General features: G+C 45.9%; 1 protein-coding gene across 2 annotated transcripts in view; it reads right to left on the bottom strand.

The window, feature by feature from the left end:
• The window catches only part of KAZN (kazrin, periplakin interacting protein), a 1,120,978-nt gene that overhangs the window by 37,933 nt on the left and 1,058,558 nt on the right, over positions 1-24,487 (bottom strand). The window contains exons 11-12 of one of the 2 annotated variants that reach the window (XR_005451048.1): positions 18,254-18,447; positions 17,128-17,316 (exon numbers count right to left, since the gene is read on the bottom strand). The exons of the other annotated variant lie outside the window; for it this stretch is intronic. The gene's annotated coding sequence lies outside the window, so the exon portion shown is untranslated. Of the gene's footprint in view, positions 1-17,127; positions 17,317-18,253; positions 18,448-24,487 lie in introns of those variants that run through there. 2 annotated transcript variants of the gene reach the window in all.

Below are 24,487 nucleotides of genomic sequence, written 5' to 3'. Positions count from 1 at the left end.
GTTATATTTAAGAAAGTGGGGCTACAAGTGTATTTGCATAAGCTTTACATATGATTTGCATAGGCCAATCTAGACAGTAGTCGCATCTCAAAGCGGTTTTTCACATTATAATTGGATTTTAGCTCCCCCCAGACTTTGGCATCTTTGGATATTTCTATCATCTGTTCCTCCTCACTTTCCCTGACCAGGATTCCCTACTCCAGGAGTGTACAGCAGAGATGGGGGAAGGCAGAAGGTAAGGAATGAGAGACACGACCACCAGAAACCCATAGCAACGATGTTGCTGGGGTCACTGCTTGGAAGTTATATTTGAAACCTAGGCAGTGCTGGTTCTTAGGCCAGTGAACTTGCTGGCTGGTGCTAATATGAAAACCAACTTGGTTTTCTTTCCATCCTCTTTCTCAGTGGCTGTTTGTGGTACAGCATGTGGTGTGTTTTTTCCCCCTTTTGTTGATGCTTTTCTGTTTTTTATGGTATTTTTAAGCGCTTACTATGTGCCAGGCACTGTGCTAAGGATAGATACAAGCCAGTCAGGTTAGACACAGTCCCTGTTCCACATGGGTCTCACAGTCTTAATCCCTATTTTACAGATGAGGTAATGGAGGCACAGAGAAGTGAAGTGACCTACCCAAGGTGTCACAGCAGACACGTGGTGGAGCAGGGATTAGAACCCAGATCCTTCTGACTCTCAGGCCTGTGCTCTGTCCACTAGATCATCATCAATTGTATTTATTGAGCGCTTACTATGTGCAGAGCACATAGTGCTCTAGATCATGCTGATTCTCAACTTCTGCTTCATGGTTCTCTGCTTGGGCTTAGAGAGGTGGCTTAGTGTGAGCAGACAGCTTTCTCTGCTACTAGGTCACCCCAAGTAAATTATTTTCCTGCCAATGTACCTGTATGGGTTTGAGCCAACTGGGTTATGGGGTCGAGAAGAGTTGTAGAACATATGGCCTTGTTGCTGTGTGCTTCACTTTGATTAGTACGGTTGCCTGGCACACAGTAAGCACTTAACAAATATCATTAAAAAATCCCTGGGCAACTCCAGTAGAATGGACAGTGGATAACTCTTTGTTCACTAGTATGGTGGCCAGTGGTGGTCAGAATCATCCCGAAACCACTAAAACCTTGAGCAATTTTCCAGCATCCCCTGACCCTGCCAATTGCTGTTTGTTTGCTTGTTTATAGCATTTGTTAAGCTCTTACTATGTGCCAGGCACTGTACTAAGCGCTGGGGTAGATACAAGCTAATCAGGTTAGACACAGTCCTTGTACCCCGTTCTTAATCCCTATTTTACAGATGAGGTAACTGAGGCCCAGAGAAGTGAAATGACTTCCCCAAGGTCACAGAGCAGAGATGTGGCGGAGCCAGGATTAGAACCCAGGCCCTTCTGACTCCCCAACCTGTGCTCTGTACATTTAGGCCACAGTGCTTCTCTAAGCAGCATGGTATTTACTGAATTCCTACTGTGCACAAAGCACTCTGCTAAACACTTGGGAGAGTACACTATAACAGAATTACAATATGAGAGGTTCTAATCCTGGCTCTGCCACTTTCCTATTGTATAACATTGGGCAAGTCACCTGACTTCTCTGTGCCTCACTTTCCCAAATACAAAATGGGGAATCAATGCCTGTTCTCCCTCCTACTTAGACTGTGAACCCCATGTGGGACAGGGACTGCATCTGACCTTATATTTACCCTGGTGCTTTGAACACTGCTTGATACCTACTGAGTGCTTAACAAATGCCATAAAAAAAAATTGGCATACATGTTCCCTGCCCAAAGGAGCTTACAGTCTTTGGGGGAGACAGACATTGAAATAAATCATGGAGTGGGGAAGTAAAAGAATACAAAGATATTTACATAGGGCTGTGGGACTGGAGTGAGTATCATAGTACTTAAAGGATTCACAGCCAAGTGCATAGTTGATGCAGATGGAGGGGGATAGAGGAAATAAAGGCTAAGTCAGGGAAAGTGAAAATAAGTAAGTGACTTGCCCAAGGTCACATGACAGTCTGCAGCAAAGCTGGATCTAGGATCCAGGACTTATGACTTCTTGTGCAGCCCTCTTTACCCGAGACTATACTACTCAGCCTCCATTCACAGCATTCTGAAAGTCCAAAAATGCAAACTGCATTTGCTTTCTCTTTTCTGGAGGCAAGAAAGGGGTTTTGAGCACCCTTTCTCTGCAGGAAAAATCGCCATTGAACATGAAAGGCAATCTTACAATTGCAATCCAAGGAAACTGAACCAAGGGTAAGGCGTTGCCATGACATCCAGGCTAGCTATCTGCTTGCCTCTCATGCTAATGGACAATTTCCCTTAAACTACTGGATATAGTTACTAGAAAATGGGCTAACGTGGATATCCTGGCTAGCTATTCCCTAAGGCTACATAGACCTCCCTCCTCATAGGGTTAAATACAGAACTTCTAGTACAAGAGTGAAATAATAATAATAATGACATTTGTTAAACACTTACTCTGCGTAAAACACTGTTCTAAGTGCTGGGGAGGATACAAGGTGATCAGATTTTCCCATGTGGGGCTCACAGTCTTCATCCCCATTTTACAGATGAGGTAACTGAGGCACAGACAAGCCAAGTGACTTGCCCAAGGTCACACAGCTGATAACTGGCAGAGGCAGGATTTGAACCCATCACCTCTGACTCCCAAGCCTGTGCTCTTTCCACTGAGCCACGCTGCACAGTGAGTAAGTTGGTGCAGGAGGAGTAAAGTGTGTGGGCTAGGCTGTAGTAGGAGGTCAGTGGAGTAAGGTAGGAGGGGGTGAACTGATTGAGTGCTTTAATGCCAATGGCAAGGAGTTTATATTTGCTGTGGAAGGTGGATGGGCAACCACTGGAGGTTCTTGAGGAGTGGAGAGATGTGGACTGAGCAGTTTTATAGAAAAAAGATCCAGGCAGCAGAGTGAAATATGGATCTGAGTGGGGTAAGACAGGAGGCAGGGAGGTCAGTGAGGAGGCAGACACAGTAGTCACAGCTGTTTAGGATAAGAGTTTGGATCAGAGTAGTAGCAGTTTGGGTGGAAAGGAAAGGGCAGATTATAGCAATGTTGTGTAGGTGGAACCGATGGGATTTGGTGACAGATTGAATATGCGGATTGCATGAGAGACATGAGTCGAGGACAATGTCAGGGTTACAGGCTCGTGAGGTTGGTACGATAGTGGTAGACTACAAAAGAGACTCCCAAAGGAAGAGTACTACTATGACTTTATTGCTACTACTACTAATTATATAATAAGCACCCACTATCTGCCAAACACTGTACTAAACCGTGGAGTAGATACAAGATAATCTGCACAAAGTAAGTGCTCAATAAATACAACTGAATGATTGAATGAATGGTTTCACATGGGGCTCACAGTCTAGGAGGAAGAACAGGTTTTTAATCCTCATTTGGCAGATGAGGGAACTGAGGCACAGAGAAGTGAAATGACTTGCCCAAGGTCACACAGCAAAGAAGTGGCAGAGCTGGGATTGGAACCCAAGTCCTCTAACTCTCAGACCTGTGCTAGATTAACCCTGTCATGACAAATACAGTGATTAGCCACAGCAACAAACAAGGTTCTAACAACAAGATTTATGCTTGTGTGAGTCTCTTAGGCATATATTTTTCTGCCATTTGTGTTATGTGTGTCTTTGCTTTCATTTTGTATGTCTATATATTTGTGAATTTGGATTCTCCTGCCTTTCCACACAGTGATTAGTCTGTAAACACCAGGAGGGTAAGACTATGTTGTGTAGTTCCTTGGTAAGGCTTTCGGGGCTTATTACAGGGCTTTGCGCATGGTGGGCAGTTAGTAGTATTTACTGAGCATTTACTCGGTACAGAGCACTATGCTAAGTGTTCAGGAGAATAAAATACAGTAGAGTTTGTTGGTAATAATAATAATGTTGGTATGTGTTAAGTGCTTAATATGTGGGGAAGCAGCATGGCTCAGTGGAAAGAGCACGAGCTTTGGAGTCAGAGGTCAGGGGTTCAAATCCCGGCTCCGCCCCTTGTCAGCTGTGTGACTTTGGGCAAGTCACTTAACTTCTCTGGGCCTCAGTTACCTCATCTGGAAAATGGGGATTAAGACTGTGAGCCCCACGTGGGACAACCTGATCACCCTGTAACCTCCCCAGCGCTTAGAACAGTGCTTTGCACATAGTAAGCGCTTAATAAATGCCATTATTATTATTATTATGTGCCAAGAACTGTTCTAAGCACTGGGGTAGATACAAGGTAATCAGGTTGTCCCACATGAAGCTCACAGTCTTAATCCCCGTTTTACAGATGAGGTAACTGAGGCACAGAGAAGTGAAGTGACTTGCCCAAAGTCACACAGCAAACAAGTGGCAGAGCCGGGATTAGAACCCAAGGCCTCTGACTCCCAAGCCCCGGCTCTTGCCATTAAGCCATGCTGTGATCTATACTTAGTATAGTGATCTGCAGACTGTAAGCACTCAAAAAATATGATTGATTGACTGACTCAAAAAACATACATTCTAAGAGAACTCCATACATTAATAGGCTGAATATGCTTTAAGTTGTCTGCACTTGCTAGGTAGAAGGCTCTCATTTTCCTCTGAATGAGATTGTTCAGAAATGACTTTTTCTTTATTTTTTTTTTTTCCTAGAGGAAGAGTCCCGTTGGGTTATTTAGCAGTTGTCTCTTTAAACCCAGATCGTTAGACACACATGTTCAACCATCCAATCTCTCCTACTCATTATTGTGAGTATTGTCACCTGGGCTGTTGCTAGGGCTGCAACAGCCCCCAGGTGGGAGTGTTGATGGGCTTTGTTGGAGAGTTTGGGGCAAACTGCTTGCTGCTGGAAAGCTGAGCAGTTCTGGAAAGATGAGGTGTTGCCTGAGAAGGAGAAAAAGGAAATCGGGTGTCTCTGGGAACCCTGGAACAGGTAGGCTCCCCTGCCCAGGGTGTTGGATAAACTTTGAAGTGAAATAATGAGCCCCTTTTTTGAATTTTCAAAAAGAGTATCAGGATCAGGGTGTTTGGTGTGTTTGTGGAATCCAAAGCTCCAGTTCTGTTTCCAAAAAATGTTATCATTGGGGCTGGAGGCTGTAATGTAGAAAGCAGACTTTGACCCCCTGCCCTTCTCCAGCAATCCAGGATTATATTAACATAATATAGGGTAAAATGGCCTTTTCTAGCCAGTGTGGAATTAGAATATTCAAATTTTCTTTTTCCCAGGCTACTTTATAGAATTACTTGCTTGAATATATTTACATAATTGAACAAATGTGCATGTGTCCACATCAGGGTTTTATTTTTCTAATATGCCTATGGCCCACAGTACGGATATATGATTTCCAATTTGTATTTTCTACAGGCTCTGTAAGTGCTTTTAGTGGCTGTTTTGTCTGAGCAAAACACACACATTGGTCCATGTACATGATAAAAATGGGCACTGTAGGCAGTAGAGTGACTTGTTGGGAGAGAGATTTGTAATTTGGCAGGGATCAGGGAGGCTGGGAGCTACTTGGGTTTGTGCCCCTACATAGCTTTGGTGGTGTAGCCTTATGTCTCCTCTCCACAAGGGAAGAGAAGGAATCTAAAACCTTGGAAGTTCCTTGGCTGAGCAAAGAATGTCCAAGTTAGTCACCACTGGGTTTTCTGAAATTTTCTTGTAATTGAAAAAAATCTAAACTACGTTTTCCTTTGTATGTGGTGCATATTGGTGGTGATTGAGGTTAGAGTTCCCTTGCAATAGTGATATTAATAATTATGGTATTTGTTGAGTGCTTACTATGTGCCAGGCATTGTACTAAACACTGGGGTGGATACAAGCAAATTGGGCTGGACCCAGCCCCTTGTCCTACATGCGGCTCACAGTCTCAATCCCCATTTTATAGATGTAACTGAGGCAAGGTCCTGCCCAAGGTCACACAGCAGATGGGCAGACACATTCCCTGCCTACAACAAGCTTACAGTCTAGAGGGAGAGACAGACACTAATATAAATAAATAAATTACAGGTATGTATATAAGGCTGTGGAGCTGGGAGGGGGGATAAATAAAGGGAGCAAGTCAAGGTGATATAGAAGGAAGTGGGAAAAGAGGGCTTAGTCAGCGAAGGCCTCTTGGAAGAGATGTGCCTTCAGTAAGGCTGGGAAGGTGGGGAGAGTAATTATCCACTGGATATGAGGAGGGAAGGCCAGAGGTAGGATATGGGCGAGAGGTCAGTGACTGCATAGATGAGACCAAGATACAGGAAGAAGGTTAATATTAGAGAAATAGGCTGTGTTGTAGAAGGAGAGTAGTGCGATGAGGTAGGAGGGGGCAAGGTAATTGTGAGCTTGATGTGGGCAGGGAATGTGCCTGTTGCTGTATCGTACTCTCCCAGGTGTTTTTAGTACTGTGCTTTGCACAAAGTGAGTGCTCAGTAAATATGATTGAATGAATGCATTAGCCAATAGTGTGGATGGTAATGGGGTAGCAGCGTGGCTTTGTGGAAAAAGCACAGCTTGGGAGTCAGAGGACGTGGGTTCTAATTCCGGCTCCACCACTCATCTGATATGGGACCTTGCGTAAGCCACTTAACTTCTCTGTGCCTCAGTTCCCTCATCTGTAAAATGGGGATTAACACCGTGAGCCCCATGTGGGACAACCTGATTACCTTGTATCTACGGCAGAGCTTAGAACAGTGCTTGGCACATAGTAAGCACTTAAAAGATAACATAATAATAATAATAATAATTATTATTAAGTGGCAGAGCTGGAATTAGAACCCAGGTCTTTCTGAGTTCAGGCTTGTGCTCTATCCATTAGGCCACATACCTGCTTTTAGGAGAGCTAGTGTGATACAATCTCTTTGTAAGGGGGGTTAGTTAAATCTGGGGAGTGCTAGATGCAGTTGAACAAGAGAAGGCTTTTAAAACAAGAAAAAATTCCTTTCCTGGGCTCCGGTTGATTATTAATTTTCTTTTAAAAATGCAAACGTTATCATTTTTATGCTTTGAGTGACATGAAGCCATAGTTCTATTTCTGTCCTTCTAGAAGAAATAACTACTGTTTTTATCCAGACTATTTTGGGTGACCCACTTGAGAGACCCCTGTTCTAGATATTTGGGTAGTTAGAACTAGGTCTCTTGGGCTGCATTTAAGGGAGGTTCTGCTTGGTTATCTAAAGCGATGAATACATTTGTTAATCAACTGGCTGGTTGTATCCTTGAATCTCTTCAGTGTAGTGGTGGTTGCCAGGAAAGAGGGTTTTGGGGGCTCATCTTGGCTCTAATGATCCTGTCTCAAGGTGGGATAGTGGAGCTGTGGCAGATCAGGCCCTTTTCCACCTCATAACTGGGAAACCAGGAGTTAGGTAGATGACAAGGGTCTTGTCCTTGATCTTCAACAGAAGGATGGTCCCTAATGACTGCCTGCCCTTAGGGCAGGGAGTAGAGAGATTAGGGCTGATCCTCTTAACTGCTGTCCCTGGCTCTTCCTCCAGAAGCTGGCCCAGGAGGCCCATCTCTCACTGCCCCCGCCCCCTCAATTTACTACCCCCTATGGCCCATCTATCCCCAGTAGAGATAGAGATTGTGGAGATTCTCACAGCATGAACTACCAGAGGTTACCAGCCTGGATAAATGCTCTAGTCAACTCCTGAACATCTACTGGGTCCATAGCACTGGACTTGGCACTCAGAAGAATTAAACAGAGGTCAAAGAATGTGACCTCTGACCTTACAATGGGACTTACAATCTCCAGCCCAACATCTCGTTCAGGCCTGGTTGTTTCTGGAGTCCAACTCCCAGGGCTGTGCAAGTCTCTCTCACTTCCTTTTGGGCTTTGGTGTGTCCCTCAACCCTTATCCTGTCCCTGTGGCTTAACTCCTACCTTGTTCCTACACTTTGCATTTCTGGGGATATCAGAGCAAGATGCTCGATGGTGCTATTGGCTGAAATTTGCAAGCCTCCATGAGACTTTTACTACTCTGCCTATGCAGTGATCCTGCTCTTTGCTACTTGATTGTTGTCTCATTGAGGGCAGGAATCCATCTTCCAGCTGTATTGTATTCGTCCAAGGGCTTAGTATTGTGTTCTGCATGCATTAAAGCATCTGATTTTTTTTATGGTATTAAACGCTTACTATGTTCTAAGCATTGTACTAAACGCTGGGGTAGATACCTGCTAAACAAGATGGACACAGTTCATGTCCCACATGGGGCTCACAGTCAATCCCCATTTTACAGAAAAGGTAACTAAGACACAGAGAAGTGAAGTGACTTGCCCAACTTCCCAAAGCAGACTAAGTGGGAGAGCTGGTTTTAGAATCCAGGTCCTCTGACTCTCAGATACCTTAGCCCCTAGCCATGCTGCTTCAGCTGTGCACACAGTAAGGCCTTCATAACACCACTGATTGCAGCTGTTGCTGTTGATGTGAAAGTCAGTGGATGTGGCAGCAAAAATAAATTTAGCTTATGATAGGAAAGGAGTTTGTATTCTTAAGGGACTCAACTTTTGCCCCATTTAAAGCCACATTGTAGGTGGGGCTGAAGTTAAGTGGGGTCCCCTGTCCCCCTTTACTGCTTAGACTGTTAGACAGGGACTGTTCATCTGACCTGATTATCTTGTATCTACCCCAGTGCTTGGTACAGTACCACAGTAAATTAATTGAAGACTTTTGGGGTTGTGAGGATAGATTGCTGGGACCCTGAAATCTAGTGTTCCTTTGTCATGGATGAATAGATTATTGCCTTGAAAATCTCCCTTGAAGCTTTTAAAAAATATTATAATTAGTGCTATCCTTCATCTCCCTTTCCCTACACCGGGCCCCATCGGCTCTCTCCCATCCAACTCCTCCCCACCCCTTGGTAGTACCCTTCACCCGCAGAGTGCAGCCTGTGGAACCCCCACTCCATTATGGGAAAGATTCCCTTTATCACTGACTGTTCCTGACCCTGTCACTGTTCCTTCTTGCCATCTCTGAAACCTGGCTCTCCATTGCTGCTCTCTCTAGAATGAGCCTCATCTTCTCTTACTCCCCCAGACTCATCGGGAAAGGAGGAAGAGTCAGCTCCCTTCTTGCTCCCCAATGCCATTTTCACACCATTCTACCTCCCCCATCCCTCTCTTTCTCTTCATTTAAAGCCCATATCATACTCCTCTACCACCCATTCCAGGTTCAAGTAACTGTCATCTACCACTCCCCAGGCTCTACCTCCAACTTTTTGAACAATTTTGATACCTTTCTTATAATATATAATAATAATAATGATGGCATTTGTTAAGCGCTTACTATGTGCAAAGCACTGTTCTAAGCACTGGGGGATACAGTGGGATCAAGTTGTCCCATGTGGGGCTCACAGTCTTAATCCTCATTTTACAGATGAGGTAACTGAGGCTCAGAGAAGTTAAGTGACTTGCCCAAGGTCACACAGCAGACATGTGGCGGAGTCAGGATTCGAACCCATGACCTCTGTCTCCAAAGCCCATGCTCTTTCCACTGAGCCACGCTGCTTCTTTCTTACATTCTTTCTCTTTCTCCATCCCTACATTGATCCTTGGGGAATTCAATATCCACCTGGACATTGAGGACAACCCTTCCACTGCCTGTTTTCTATCACTCCTGAACTTCACAGACCTCCCCCTCCACCATACCCCCTCACCAACTTGGACACACACTGGATCTCATCTTCTCTAGTCTCTATACAATCCCTATCCTCACCACCTCTGAAATCCCTCTATCTGACTCCAACCTTCTCAAGTACCTTCTCTCCCACACACCTCCCCACTGCAAATCTGTCCTGTTCCCCCACAGAGGTCTCTGATGTTTTGACCCCATCCAAGTTTCTCAAGTCATCATGCCCCACTTAGTCTCCACACCCAAACTACCTTCCCTTTACTCCCTCAACATTACCCTCTCTACTGACCTCAACCCACTCACTCCCACATCCCTTTGCCGATCCTACACCACTGACCAACAGCCCTGGACCACCTCCACAGTCAGCTTCGTTTGCTGCTGTGCATGAGCTGCAGTGCACTGCTGGCAGAAATCTAGTTATCAGGCCAACCTCATTCACCTGAAGTTACTTGTTTTAATTCTTCCCAGAAACATTATTTCTCCATCCTTATTGACTCCCATGCCCATTGCCCTTGTCATTAAATTCCCTCTTGCCACCTCCCCCATCTCCTGCCCCCAATAGCCTAGACACATACTTTATTAAGAAAATTGAAACCCTTGGGAAATCTCCCGTTCTTCTCCAGTCCCTCCCTCCCTCCTCCAGCCCCTTCTTCAACTCTCCCATCTTCCCCAGCAGTATCTCAAGGAGATCTCCTGCCTTCTCTCAAAATCTTCGCCCTTCACCTGCACCTCCAACCCCATCTCTTCACACTTTATCAAAGCTCTTGCCCCTCCCCCCTTTCCTCCATCTTCAACTGTTCACTCTCCAATGGGTTTTTTTCCCCACTGCTTTCAAACATGCTAATGTCTCCGCTATCCTAAAAACACTCCTCCCTTGACCTCATGACTCCCTCCGGTTATCACCCCATCTCCCACCAATGATTCCTCTCCACACTCCTTAAATTAGTTGTCTACACCTGCTGCCTCCAATTCCTCTTGCCCAATTCTCTTGATCCACTCCACAGAAACTGCCCTCAAAGGTCACCAGTGATATCCTGCTTTCCAAATCCAATGCCCTCTACTCCAACATAATGCTCCTCGACCTCACAGCTGTCTTTTACAGTTGACCACCACCTTCTTCTGAAGCATAATACAACCTTTGTTTTACCTACACTGTCCCCTCCTTGTTTTCTTTCTATCTCTCTGGCTGCTCATTTTCAGTCTCTTCTATGGACCCCTCCTCTGCCTCCCATCCCTCAAGGCTCAGTTCTAGGTCCCCTTGTATTCTCCATCTGCACCCACTCCCTTGGAGAACTCATTTGCTCCCATGGCTTCAACTACCACCTCCATGTGGATGATACCCAAATCTACATCTCCAGCCCTGATTTCTCTCCCTCTCTGCAGTCTCACATTTCCTCTTGCCTTCAAGACATCTCTAGTCGGATGGCCTCCTTTGACCCCAGGCTTAACATGGTCAATACAGAACTCCTTATCTTCTTACCCAAATCCTGTCCTTTCCCTGACTTTCCCAACACTCAAGACAGAACTACCATCTTCTGTGTCTCAAAAGCCTGTAACCTTGGAGTTACCCTAGACTCATCTCTCCCATTCAGCACACATATTCAATCTGTCACCAAATCCTGAAAGTTCGTCCTTCACAACATTGTTAAAATTCACTCTTTCTTCTCCATCTGCTACCACACTGATTCAAGCACTTATCCTATCCTGCCTTAATTACTGCATCAGCCTCCTTGTTGAGTTCCTTACCTCCTGTCTCTCTCCCCACTCCAGACCATACTTCACTCTGCTGCTTAGATCATTTTCTACAAAACTATTCAGTCCATGTTTCCCCACTCCTCAAGAAACTCCAGTGATTGTCCATCCACCTCTACATCAAACAGAAACTCCTTACCATTGGCCTTAAAGCGGTCAATCACCTTGCCCCCTCCTACCTTACGTAGCTGCTTTCCTACTATAACCGAGGCCATATACTTTGCTCCTCTAATGCTTACCCTCACTGTACCTTGATCTCATCTATCTCACCACTGATCTCTTGCCCATGTCCTGCACCTGGCCTAGAATACCCTCCCTCTTCATATCTGACAGATGATCATTCTCCCCATCTTCAAAGCCTTATTAAAAACACATCTCCACCAAAAGCCCTTCTCTTCTCCCCTTCCCTTCTATGTCACACTTGGATTTGCACGCTTAAATTTACCCCTCCCTCCGCACTTATGTACATATTTATTATTTATATTAGTCTCACTCCCACTAGATGTAAGCTCCTTGTGGGCAGGAAAAATGTCTACCAATGCTGTACCTTCTCAAGTGCTGAGTACAGTTATCTGCATCCAGCACTCAAGAAATATAATTTATTACTAAAGTGCTAATTACGAGTCAAGCAATTGGATAGAAACAAGATATCACAGTCCCTGTCCCACATCTTAGCTATGATTTGCTTTAGGTTCCTTTGACTGATTTTTAAGACACTTGAAAGCATAATACTTCATATTGTACACTTTCAACTGGGTTTCTTGCTATTTAATATGTCTTAACACTCCCCAGCATGCCAGGAAGTGAGCACCATATATAGAATGACAATCGAGCTAGAACTTCTGTGCTAAAAAAGCCCAATCAGATGCAAACGTAGGCACGCACCCCTTTGCACAGGTAGAAAGGACAGGATTTGGTGACAGATTTCTCCCATGGCAGCCGCACAGCCGTAAAGGTAGAGTGAGAGAGATGAGTTGAGGATAATGCCAAGGTAGTTTTTTCTCGTGGCTAAAATCCCCCCAAACACCATTTCTACACAAACCAGGGGTGTTGGTTTCCAAATAAATTTTCCATGTATACATATATACATGAGTGCTCAGGAGGATGTAAATATTAAACAGTGGTATTTGAGTGCTTGTGTGAAGAGCACTGTACTTAGTGCTTGAGAGAGTACAATTTCCTTGCTATTCATGTTGAGCAAGGCAAATCTTCCTTCCCTCAGCACCTACTAATGGAAATATTAGGTACGGTGGGTTGCAACAATCCAATTAAGGGAATGTTGGCTACTCTTTCATTCATTCATTGTCGTATTTATTGAATGCTTACTGTGTGCAGAGCACTGTACTAAGCGCTTGGGAAGTACAAGTCGGCAACATATAGAGACAGTCCCTACCTAACAATGGGCTCACAGTCTAGAAGGGGGAGACAGACAATAAAACAAAACATGTAGACAGGTGTCAAAACTGTCAGAACAAACAGAATTAAAGCTATATGCACATCATTAACAAAATAAATAGAATAGTAAATATGTACAAATAAAACAAATAGAGTAATAAATCTGTACAAATATACATACAAGTGCTGTGGGGAGGGGAAGGAGGTAGGGTGGGGGGGATGGGGAGGAGGAGTGGAAAAAGGGGGCTCAGTCTGGAAAGACCTCCTGGAGGAGGTGAGCTCTCAGTAGGGCTTTGAAGGGAGGAAGAGAGCTAGCTTGGTGGATGTATGGAGGGAGGGCATTCCAGGCCAGGGGAAGGACGTGGGCCAGTAGTCGACGATGGGACAGGTGAGAACGAGGTACAGTGAGGAGGTTAGCAGCAGAGGAGCAGAGGGTGCAGGCTGGGCTGTAGAAGGAGAGAAGGGAGGTGAGGTAGTAGGGGGCGAGGTGATGGAGGGCCTTGAAGCTGAGAGTGAGGAGTTTTTGCTTGATTCAGGGGTTGACAGGCAGCCACTGGGGATTTCTGAGGAGGGGAGTAACGTGCCCAGAGTGTTTCTGCAGTGATCTGGGCAGCAGAGTGAAGTATGGACTGAAGTGGGGAGAGACAGGAGGATGGGGGATCGGAGAGGTGGCTGATGCAGTAATCCAGTCTGGATAGGATGAGAGATTGAACCGGCAAGGTAGCGGTTTAGATGGAGAGGAAAGGGCGGGTCTTGGTGATGTTGTGGAGGTGAGACTGGCAGGTTTTGGTGACGGATTGGATGTGTGGGGTGAACGAGAGAGTGGAGTTGAGGATGACACCAAGGTTGCGGGCTTGTGAGACGGGAAGGATGGTAGTGCCGGGAAAGTCAGGGAGAGGGCAGGATTTGGGAGGGAAGATAAGGAGTTCAGTCTTGGACATATTGAGTTTTAGATGGTGGGCAGACATCTTCCCATCTCATGAGCCCCATCCTGAAACCCTACCATTGCCACATCTCCTCAAGCAACAGAGAGCATTTCAGGCCGTTCTTCTTCCCTCCCTGATGGCCTCAAAGCAGTCTCTAGGGTCTAGAGGGGTAAGTAGTTGAGGTGGGGTGGACAGGGCCATCTGTCCAAGTATGTGTAGTCCACTGCACAGTGAGTTGCCCCACTAAATTACTAGCTCCTCGAAGGCAGGAAACATGTCTACTGACTAGTACAGTGATCTGCATAAGTTAAGGGCTCAATAAATATCATTGATGGAATTCTAGGCAATTGGAAAACATTCTGAAAATATGTCTGATGAGTCTGCCTCCAGGATCTGCCTGATAAACTGTGTTTAATCCTGTTTTCACCAGCTCAGAATAAGGGTTGGAGTCCCAGCCTCCATTAACCATCAGGGGCATCTGATTTCTCTATCTTTCTTTTCCAAAAATATTGCATCCTTCACCCTTTAGAGACCCATGAAGCCCTTTCTTGCCTCTCGTACTGGAAATTAGACCTGTTTCCTTTAGTTCCTTCTCTGCTTTTTTATGGTATTTAGGTGCTTACTATGTGCCAGGCATTTTACTAAACTCTGGAGTTAGACACAAGCTAATCAGTTTGGGCACAGTCCATGTCCCACATGGGGCTCACAGTATTAATCCCTATTTTACAGATGAGGTAACTGAGTCACAAAGTGAAGTGACTTGTCTAAGGTCACACAAGACAGGTGGTGGAGCTGGGATTAGAACCCAAGTGCTTCTGACACCCAGTGCAGTGCTCTCTCCATTAGTCTGTGCTGCTGGACTAGAGAACACTGGTCATCATCCCCTTTCTATAATTACCTCCTGAATGACCTCTTAAATCAGTGTTTTTTAAGGAAAAATTCAACGAATAACAATAATTAGAGTAATAATTGTGGTATTTAAGCACTGACTGGGTTCCAGGCACTGTATTAAGCACTGGGGTGGATAGAAGCAAATCTGGTTGGACAAAGTCCTTTTCCCAAATGGGGCTCACGGTCTTAATCCCCATTTACAGATATGGTAACTGTGGCACAGAGAAGCGAAGTGACTTGCCAAGGGTCATGCAGCAGACAAGTGTTGGAACAGGGATTAAAACCCAGGTCCTTCTGACTCTCAGGCCCATGCTCTATCCACTAGGCCACACTGCTTCTCTAGAAGAAGTGGTAGAAGAAGCACTCAGGCTATCTTCCCAGGGATTATCTCATCGTCCCATTGCCCCTGTGAGACCAGGAGAGAGATTCAGTCCTGGCTGGTCACCTAGTGAGTCCGTGCTAGAGTTAAGGCCAGTTCTCTAGCCTCCTGACTCCCAGCCTAAAACTCTGACCCCACTTCTAAGCCCCCTGCCATTCCTCCAGAATGGCATTTGGCTCATGTTTTCAGTCACGAAGAGGTAGCCCTCACAACAGCTCCTAGGGAGGAGGAGAAGCTGGAGAGAGAAAGTGACTCTACCGTGCCTGAGCCCAAGTTAACATCAGGAGATACTGGCCACTGGTCCTTCTGTGAGTTGGGATTCTGAGATTATGTATTCTAAACGTTGGGAATCATGAGTCTATTCTTGTTTCTATGCTAAGAGATTTACATGCTTTTTCCCCACTAATGCTAATGGGATCTGTGTGCATGACTACCAGCATGTAAAAAGGAGAATATACTCCTCAGTCGTGAAATTGAAAATTGAAGTGTAGCAGCTCGGGGCTAGGATGAGCGAGAGCGAGAGAGAACGCTTGCTGACTGAACTGCGTTCCCCCTATGGCCTACACATATCAAAAACTTCCATCCACCCTACTAGGCCCCCATGGGCATCAGCCACGGAGGAATCAGCTGGAGGGACAAGGGGTCTTTCATGGCAGATTCTAAATGTGCTTTCCTTTCTAGAATGATATCAAGGGACTGATCACCCAAGCCTCCAGCTTAAAGGTCATCTTTGCCCATGAGGTTAGTTAGTTGCCTTCTGCCTGAAGATAAGCATCTCCTCTCCTTTTCTTGCTCTTTTGTAAGGTTTATGAGGTTTCCTTTTTTTTAATGAAGTGCTGCTAAAATTCCAGAGATGTGAGGCATTAATTTGACTGCAGCCTCCTGAGCTGTCCTCTACTAAATGCTGGATTCTCTCAGTTTCTAATAATAATAATAATTCAGGTATTTAAGTACTTAGTATGCACCAAATTCTATACTAAGTGCTGAGGGAAGTACCAGATAATCAGGTCAGACTGTCACTGTCCCAAATGGAGCTCAGTGTAAGTGGGAAGGAGAAGAGGTATTGGGAAGGAGAAGAGGTATTTAATCCCCATTTTACAGATGAGGAAATTGAGGGACAGCGAAGTTAAGTGGCTTGCCCAGGTCTCACAGCAAACAAGTGGTGGAGATGGGGTTAGAACCCAGGTCTTCTGACTCCCAGACCTGTGCTCTTTCTACTTCAAAGGTCAGTCTCCCTTCATGTAGATAGAGCACGTGCCTGGAAGTCAGAAAGACCTGGGTTTTAATCCCTGCTCCACCACTTGTCTGCTATGTGACCTTGGACAAGGCACTTCACTTCTCTGTGCATCAGTTCCCTCATCGGTAAAATGGGGATTGAGACTGTGAGCCCCAAGTGGGACTGGGACTATGTCCAACCCCATTTTCTTGTATCCACCCCAGCACTTAGTACAGTGTCTGGCACATAATGAGCACTTATGGCTTAGTGGAAAGAGCCTGGGCTTAGTAGTCAGAGGTCGTGAGTTCTAATCCTGGCTCTGGCATTTATCAGCTGTGTGACTTTGGGCAAGGCACTTCACTGTGCCTCAGTTCCCTTATCTGTAAAATGGGGATGAAGACTGTGAGCCCCATGTGGGACAACCTGATGATCTTGTATCTACCCCAACACTTAGAACAGTGCTTGGCACATAGGGCTTAACAAAAACCATCATTATTATTAATAAATACCACAATTATTATTATTACCTCTGGGCACCAGGACAGAAAGTCCCCCTTAACAGGTCCCCTACAGAGCTGCTTTGGTGCTGCAATGAAACTAGAACCACAGATGTTGTGTTCAGATGCTGCATTTGGGGCTGGGATGTTCTCTGAAATTGAGGGAAAAGCAAGGAGATCTGAGAATCAATCTCTCATACCAAGCAGTTCCTGCTGTCGGTGTTGGGGTTGAATAGGAAGTGCTGGGTGAAAGGTGTCATGGGACAGGAGAGGGCCAGCTAGGGGTGGGGCTTGTGGCCCCCTACATCGAGTGGCACCCTACCCCCACCCTACAACTCAGCCACAGCCAGTTGCTGCAGAGTTGAGGATGACAGATTCTTCCACTGAGCCTTTGTACCTCCCACTATAGGGGACATCTTTCCTTTATAAACAAGTAGACACAGTTACTTGAGAACAAAATGGGATAGGCATCTGCCACTTTATTATCTGGTTGGACTTTCTGGAGTTCTTTGGATGACAGAGTCAGGGCAGGATAGGGGGGCTGTTCAGCCTGGGATTTGGGAAAGGAGAGTTCTGTCAGCCAGCAAGTGTGACTTCCCGGAGTCTCTCACTGCAGAGGGGAGTCCTGGGAGAGATGTGGTGGGAAAAGGCGCAGCCTAGAAGGAATACAGAAGACATGGGGTTACATTTTTCAATACTCACTCTGCTTTCACTATGACTAGTGCTTAATAAATGGAGGACACTGGAGGGCATGTTCCCTTCCACTGGATCCTTTTGGCAGGTGAAAACCCCTGCCATTTTTTAATAGATACCATCCGTTGGATCCCAAACAAATTCTTGACTAAGAATCTGCTTTTGTTGTTGAAATGGTATGCTCTAACCTTTAAGATATAACCTTGTGCTTTTTTATGGTATTTTAAAGTGCTTACTATGTCAAGCACTATTCTAAGCGCTGGAATAATTACATATCAAATAGGTCAGACACCGTGTCTGTCTTACATGAGGTTCACAGACTAGATAGGAGGCAGAACAGGTATTGAGTCCCCGTTTTATAGTTGAGGAAACTAAGGCACAGAGAAGTGAAGTGACTTGCCCAAGGTCAATCCGCAAGTAAGTAGTGGAACTGGGATTAAAATCCAGGTCCTTTGCCACCTAGGCCTGTGCTCTTTCCATTTGACCACACTGCTTCCAAGCCCATGGGTGTTTGACCACTCCTCCTACTCTTTCCCTCTCACCAAAGGTGTTGAACTGTCTGTGGCATGTCTATACAGTGCTTAAGACTTAAAAATCCTCCCCACTCCCCAGAGAGAGACTCAGTCCTGCCTCAGAAGGAGAGTTCAGAGGGCCACTGGGATGCTGCGAATGTCAACTTCTTAAAGGTCCCGACTTTGGCCAGGGGTTCCTCTAGATGAGCAGCACCATCTGGACAATTGCAAGGGCACATGATGGACCTTAGCCAGCAGGTCTCAGACCTCCCCTGAAGAAGGCACCTCTACAGCTCTGCTCTTATCTCAGCTAATGCCACATGCAGGTTTAGAGAAGCTAGCTGGAGGGGCTGCATTTAGAACAAGACCATCCAGGAAACTATATTACCTTGTGAGGTGTGGTCCCAGCTGCAGCCATTCTCTCTGCCTGGCCACTGGCTGGCTCGCTTCCGTGCTAGGATGCATCAGTCTGTTGGCAGTTATGGATCATCTCTCCACAGCTCGGGGATGCTTTGGTTCCCAGGTCACACTGGGCAGCACCTCTGGAGCATGGGTTCTTCCTGCTGCTTCCCCTCCAGGTGCCTTGAGAAGTGAACAGAGACTCCTGGAGGAGCGATGCTGAGGCTCCATGCCAGCTGCCGGTCCTGGGAGGGCACCAAGCGGGGCCTGTCCCAGGTTTCCAGCCTCCCAGTGAGACTCAGGGTCAAGGCACTTTGCTCAAGCTGCTGGAGGAGCCTGTGAGCACATCTCTATGAGCAGCTCATCAGCTGTCTAATAAATGGCACCAAGAGGGTTTTTGAAACCAGCATTGGGTCCCCATTTCCTCATGCTGCTCCCACTCCTGTTCTCCCCAGGCTACCCTGTTAGACACATTTATAGTAATAATAATAATAATATGGTATTTAAGTGCATACTATGTGCCAGGCACTGTACTAGGCTTTGGGGTAGATATAAGCACATTGGGTTGGACAAAGTCCTTGTCCCACTTGGGGCTCACAGTCTTAATCCCCATTTTACAGATCAGGTAACTGAGGCACAGAGAAGTGAAGTGACTCAACCAAGGTCATGCAGCAGGCAAGTGGCAGAGCTGGGATTAGAACCCAGCTCCTTCTGACTCCCAGACCAAGCTGCTTCTGCTAGCTAATCAGGTTGGACACAGTTCACAGTCTTAATCCCCATTTTACAGATGAGGAAACTGAAACTCAGAGAAGTGAAGTGACTTGCCCAACATCACACAGCAATCAGGTGGCAGAGCTGGGATTTGAATTTAGGTCCTCTGACTCCCAGGCCTGGGCTCTTTTCACTAGGCCACACTGCTTCTCATCACAGCCTGCGTCCTTCAGCATTTCCCAGAACCCCCAGAAGCTACCAATCTGTGTTAGACTCCTTTCACCTGTTAGGAAACATGGCATCAATGTGTCCGCTGCTTAGAGGACAGTGAAACACAGGTTAATGGTTAAATTTCAGCAGATTAAAAATGATAGTAATAATTGCAGCATTTAAGCACTTACTATGTGTTAAACACTGGGGTAGATACAAGATAGGTCGAATAATAATCATAATAATGGCATTTATTAAGCGCTTACTATGTGCAAAGCACTGTTCTAAGCGCTGGGGAGGTTACAAGGAGATCAGGTTGTCCCACGGGGGGCTCACAGTCTTAATCCCCATTTTACAGATGAGGGAACTGAGGCACAGAAAAGTTAAGTGACTTGCCCAAAGTCACACAGCTGACATTTGGCAGAGCCGGGATTCGAACCCCTGACTCCAAAGCCCGTGCTCTTTCCACTGAGCCATGCTGCTTCTCTTGAATACACAGTCCCTGTGCCATAAGGGGCTCACAGTCTGAGGGAGGAATAGCAGTTATTGAATCCCCAATTTACAGATGTGGAAACTGAGGCCCAGAGAAGTTGTGACTTTCCCAAGGTCACACAGCAGGTAAGCGGCAGTGGCAGGATTAGAACCCAGGTCCTCTGACTCCCAGGCCAGAGCTCTTTTCACTGGTCCATGCTACTAAGCTGCTGTTCCCTCTACTAGGAGTTCCAGTCATTGCTTTCCCCTGACCTTCAGGCAGGACCCCTTTCTGCCTGACCCTAGTAAGGGGGTAGACAACAGAGGAACTTTCTCCACTCTGGCCCTCCTCACCACATTGCAGGTGCCCCAGCCCTGCTCTTCTGCAGGGATGTTTTACCAGTGCTGGACCTCTGGAGTCTGCAGCTGGGCTCTCTGCCCTTGGTTAGGAGGACAGAGCAGGCCTGTCAGCACATTTTTAAGCCAAAAGCTGAAGTCTCACTTTTTTAATGTTGCATTTTAATGCAAGAAAGTGACTTTTTCTGTTGGCTAGTGACTGCTGGCTATTTTGCTTTTTCAGTTGCTCACCCTCCTACTTCCCCTGTCTGACAGACACTATGAAGGTCTTAATCCCCATTTTACAGATGAGGAAACTGAGGCTTAGAGAAGTGAGGTGACTTGCCCAAGGTCACACAGCAGACAAGTGGCAGAGCTGGGATTAGAACCAAGGTCCTTTGACTCCCAGGCCTGGGCTCTTTTCACTAGGCCAGGCTGCTTCTCATCAAATCCTAGGTCCTTAATCGTATCTCAGATAATTATGTAATAATCTGAGGGCCAGCCATAGAACAATTGAACAAGATGAATTTAAGTATCATTTAGCAAGCTGTGCAGAAGAATCATTAAAAAGCCTTTTGCAGTGCTACACCCACAGAACTTTGCAGATGATGATCTGGGTTTTTTTTAATGGTAGTTAAGTGGTTACTATGTGTCCAGAACTGTACCAGCACTCGGGAGAGTACCATGCAACAGAGTTGGTAGACAAGATAATCAATCTGATTTACATATACCACATTATGCTCTGCACAAGTAATATAATGATAAAATAGTACTTAAGTACATTCTATGTGCTAAACACTGTACTATGTTCTGGGATAGATACAAGATAATCAGGTTGGACATGGTCCCCATCCCACACAGAGATCAGCTTAAAGAAAAGGGAGAACAGATGAGGAAACTGAGGCACAGAAAAGTTAAGTGACTGGCTCAGTGTCACCCAGCAGGCAAGTGGCAGAGCCCAGGATTAGAACCAGAATCCAGGTCCTCTGATTCCTAGGCCTATATTCTTTCCACTAGGCCATGCTGCTTCTGCTCAATAAAACACTGTTTAATTAGGTAGGACACAGTCCCACAAAGAGTTTACAATGTAGCAGGAAGTCATGGGCAAGGAACTCCACAGGCTGTGAGAGAGGCCCAGGACCTGCCCCCAAAACCCTCACTCCCCAGATTCTGCGCTATAGCAGAGACTCAGCTCTTAGACCTGGAGAGCTCAAGAGTTTCAACCCTCTGAAAGTTTGCTGACCTGAGCAGCTTTATCTTCCAGACATAATAATAATAATAGCATTTGTTAAGTGCTTACTATGTGCAAAGCACTGTTCTAAGCGCTGGGGAGGATACAAGCGGATCAGGTTGTCCCACGTGGGGCTCACAGTCTTCATCCCCATTTTACAGATGAGGTAACTGAGGCACAGAGAAGTTAAATGACTTGCCCAAGGTCACACAGCTGACAATTGGCAGAGCCGGGATTTGAATCCATGACCTCTGACTCCCAACCCCGTGCTTTTTCTATTGAGCCACGCTGCTTCTCTAGACATGAGGGCACTTGGTGATTGAATCTAATTGTCTCCCCTGCCACTTGCTCCAGACACTGAACCAAAATTCATATATTCATATTAAAACAGCTCTAAGCTTTAGATGTACAGTAATCCCACATCAGAGATGGTGGTGGGGGTGGGATGGGGGGGGGGAAGCTTGATGAGATTTCCCTGTCTTGTGGGTATCAATGAACTTTTAGAGGATCTCAGAAAGGACTTAGACCTCATTTGATCCTAGGCTGACTGGAATGGCCCTGACCCTTCCTAGGAAGACGGGTCTCTGCTTTTAAATACACGTTGTGGAAGGAGATCTCACGATCTCCCTTGGTCATGAAGTCTAGAGTCTACCAGCTTTATGTTCAGGGATTTCATGTAACTAACCTAAATTCTCCAGGCTGAAACTTAGCCTGTTTCTTCTTGTTTCACTGCTGATGGATATGAAAAATTGGTTGCTAGAAGTCTCCTGAGTTAACCCTTTATAGTGTGGAAAACCATGGAACCCCCTGACCCACAGCCATCTAACATCTAGTATATTCACAGTAGACTTCCCCAAACCATTGATTTTCTTGGATATATGACCCTTTTTGTCTTCCTATTGCTGTAGGACACGTCAACATTAGACTTTGAAGAGCAAAGGGATCCACGGCTAATCTGAACCTGGGTTTCTGATTGACTGGATGCAATATGCTTTTTTGGTGTGGGTACCTCAGGATTCCCGCCTCCCTGTGTACCATTTCCTGATATCTTCTGCTTTTCTAAATGAATTTGAATCCACCCTTACTGATATTTTGAAGATCCATGAGCAGCAATTGCATCCTTTCTGGGACTAACAAACATGCACACACAAAGATCTGAAGATTGGTACTATAGATGAATCAGTGGTTTTTGTTTAGGTCTTACTATGAGCACTTGGGAGAGTACAGTGCAACAGAATTAGCAGAAAAAATTCGCTGCCCACCTAAATTACATTTCCCTGCTGTTTGCACAAGAATCTGGTTAGTCCTTTAACACTGATCACCCTAAGTAAGGCAGCATCAGGCAAACATTTGTCTGTTTAAGATTCCCCTTTGCTGACTTGGACCCTCTTCTCTTTATCATTCATTCAGTAGTATTTATTGAGCGCTTACTGTCACTTTAGGCACTTTAAACCCTGCCAGTCACTCTACAGTGAAAAGCTAAAACTGCAGTGACAACTCCCTGTGATTTAAACCCTTCTGGGGAAGAATCACATTCTCTTGATATGATGGCAAATCCACGTGCACTTGCCAATCCCTCCCCACTCCTTAATCTGTTGTGTAAGATAGAGACAGACTTCCACAGAATAGATGATGGAGCCATGCTCCCATGGCTTCTGGATGGCAGGTTCAAATTGGCTCTACTCAGCTAAATTGGGGGCCTCTGATACAGTTGGGAGCAAAGCAGGGTTGGATTACCCCAAAAGGGAAAGTAGACATTGGCCCAGTAGCCTATGGCATAATCCATTTCTCAACCTGGGGAGAGTTAGGGCAATATCTTGCTGATATCAGTTAGCTCTTCGCCAATCTCTGCAAGTCCTGTTTCTGGAAGCTTCTTCCTAGTTGTCTGCCATCATGGAAATTTCCCTGGCTGCCTCAGGGGAGGGAGTGGAATCTGAACAGAGAACCAATCTGCTATGAAGATGAAACTAGGCTTAACTGTGGGGGAATGGTAAATGAATGAAGACCTTAAATTTGAACCTCCTCAACTCAAAGTTTGCTTTTCCCCACTACCCTAAGATTTGCCAGAGGATGAGAGTTTGGAGAGAATGAATGGGCTATAGGAAAATACTCCAGATCCAGTAGGATGAATGAGGCTGCTATGATGTGGGACCCTGCCGCAGCCTTGGGGGTCCTCTCACATAGCCCCAAACTCCAGTACTTCCCACAGCCCATTCCTAGGGAAGAAGAGGCCTCCTTGGGTTGGGAGCAAAGCTGAGGAAGGCAGCCCTTTTTGAGCTTGATTTCCTGAACTCAGCCTATTTGCACTGAAGTGAGGCACAAAATAATGAATTTTTCACCCCAACACTCTGTCCACCAAGAAGGCAGTAGGGTCTTTTTGGGTGAGGTGAGCTTTAAGGGAATGGAAAGGTGGAAGGGCGCTCTTGGGGAGATGAGCTTTAAGGGGTTGTGAAAGGTGGAAGGGGGATGATGGTGCCAGTCTTATGCCAGATGAGTAGTCCGCAGGTTCCATATGCTCTTGTTCCCAGAAGCTGGTCTAATTATTCAAAACTTGGTATCTAGCAGTGTGGCTCAGTGGGACGAGCATGCGACCCACAGGTCTGGTTCTGGCTTGGCCGACTGGTAGCCTGAGGCCATTGGACTGTGCCTTTCTCTGCCCAACAGGAATTGTCCAAGGCTCTGTTTGCCTACCAGAGGTAGAATGGTTTATTCATTCATTCATTCAATCATATTTATTGAGCGCTTACTGTGTGCAGAGCACTGTACTAAGCGCTTGGGAAGTACAAGTCGGCAACATATAGAAACGGTCCCTACCCAACAATAGGCTCACAGTCTAGAATGGGGAGAAAGACAACAAAACATGTAGACAGGTTTATTAATCAGCACTCTTTGCTAGGTCAAGCCCTGTAGTTCCAAATAGCCCAAACATGAAAGCATCCGCTGCCCCAGTGACTGGAATTATTTCTGCAATAGAGAATTCCAGTCTCATTTAGATCAGCCTTCTGAGTCCCTTTCTGGGGAGAATGTGGACTGATATGATTGGGTGGAACTCTGCAAGGCTGGATGAATTACCACGTGTGTGCGCACACACACACATCCACTGCACTGCCGTTCCTCCAGGGTTGTGAGAATCTGGGCCCTTCCTGTGCTGCAGTGAATGCCCTCTCGTCAGTTTGCTTTTGGTTCCCTGGAGCTTCCTGAGATTGGGCCTGCAATGGCAGCCCTGCTCTGCCTTCTTTTTTTAAAGGTATTTGTTAAGCACTT

This window comes from Tachyglossus aculeatus, chromosome 5 (genome assembly GCF_015852505.1).
Source record: "Tachyglossus aculeatus isolate mTacAcu1 chromosome 5, mTacAcu1.pri, whole genome shotgun sequence".
NCBI lineage: Eukaryota > Metazoa > Chordata > Mammalia > Monotremata > Tachyglossidae > Tachyglossus > Tachyglossus aculeatus.
Note: the sequence above shows the minus strand (reverse complement) of the source record. Positions and strands in the feature narration are given on the sequence as shown.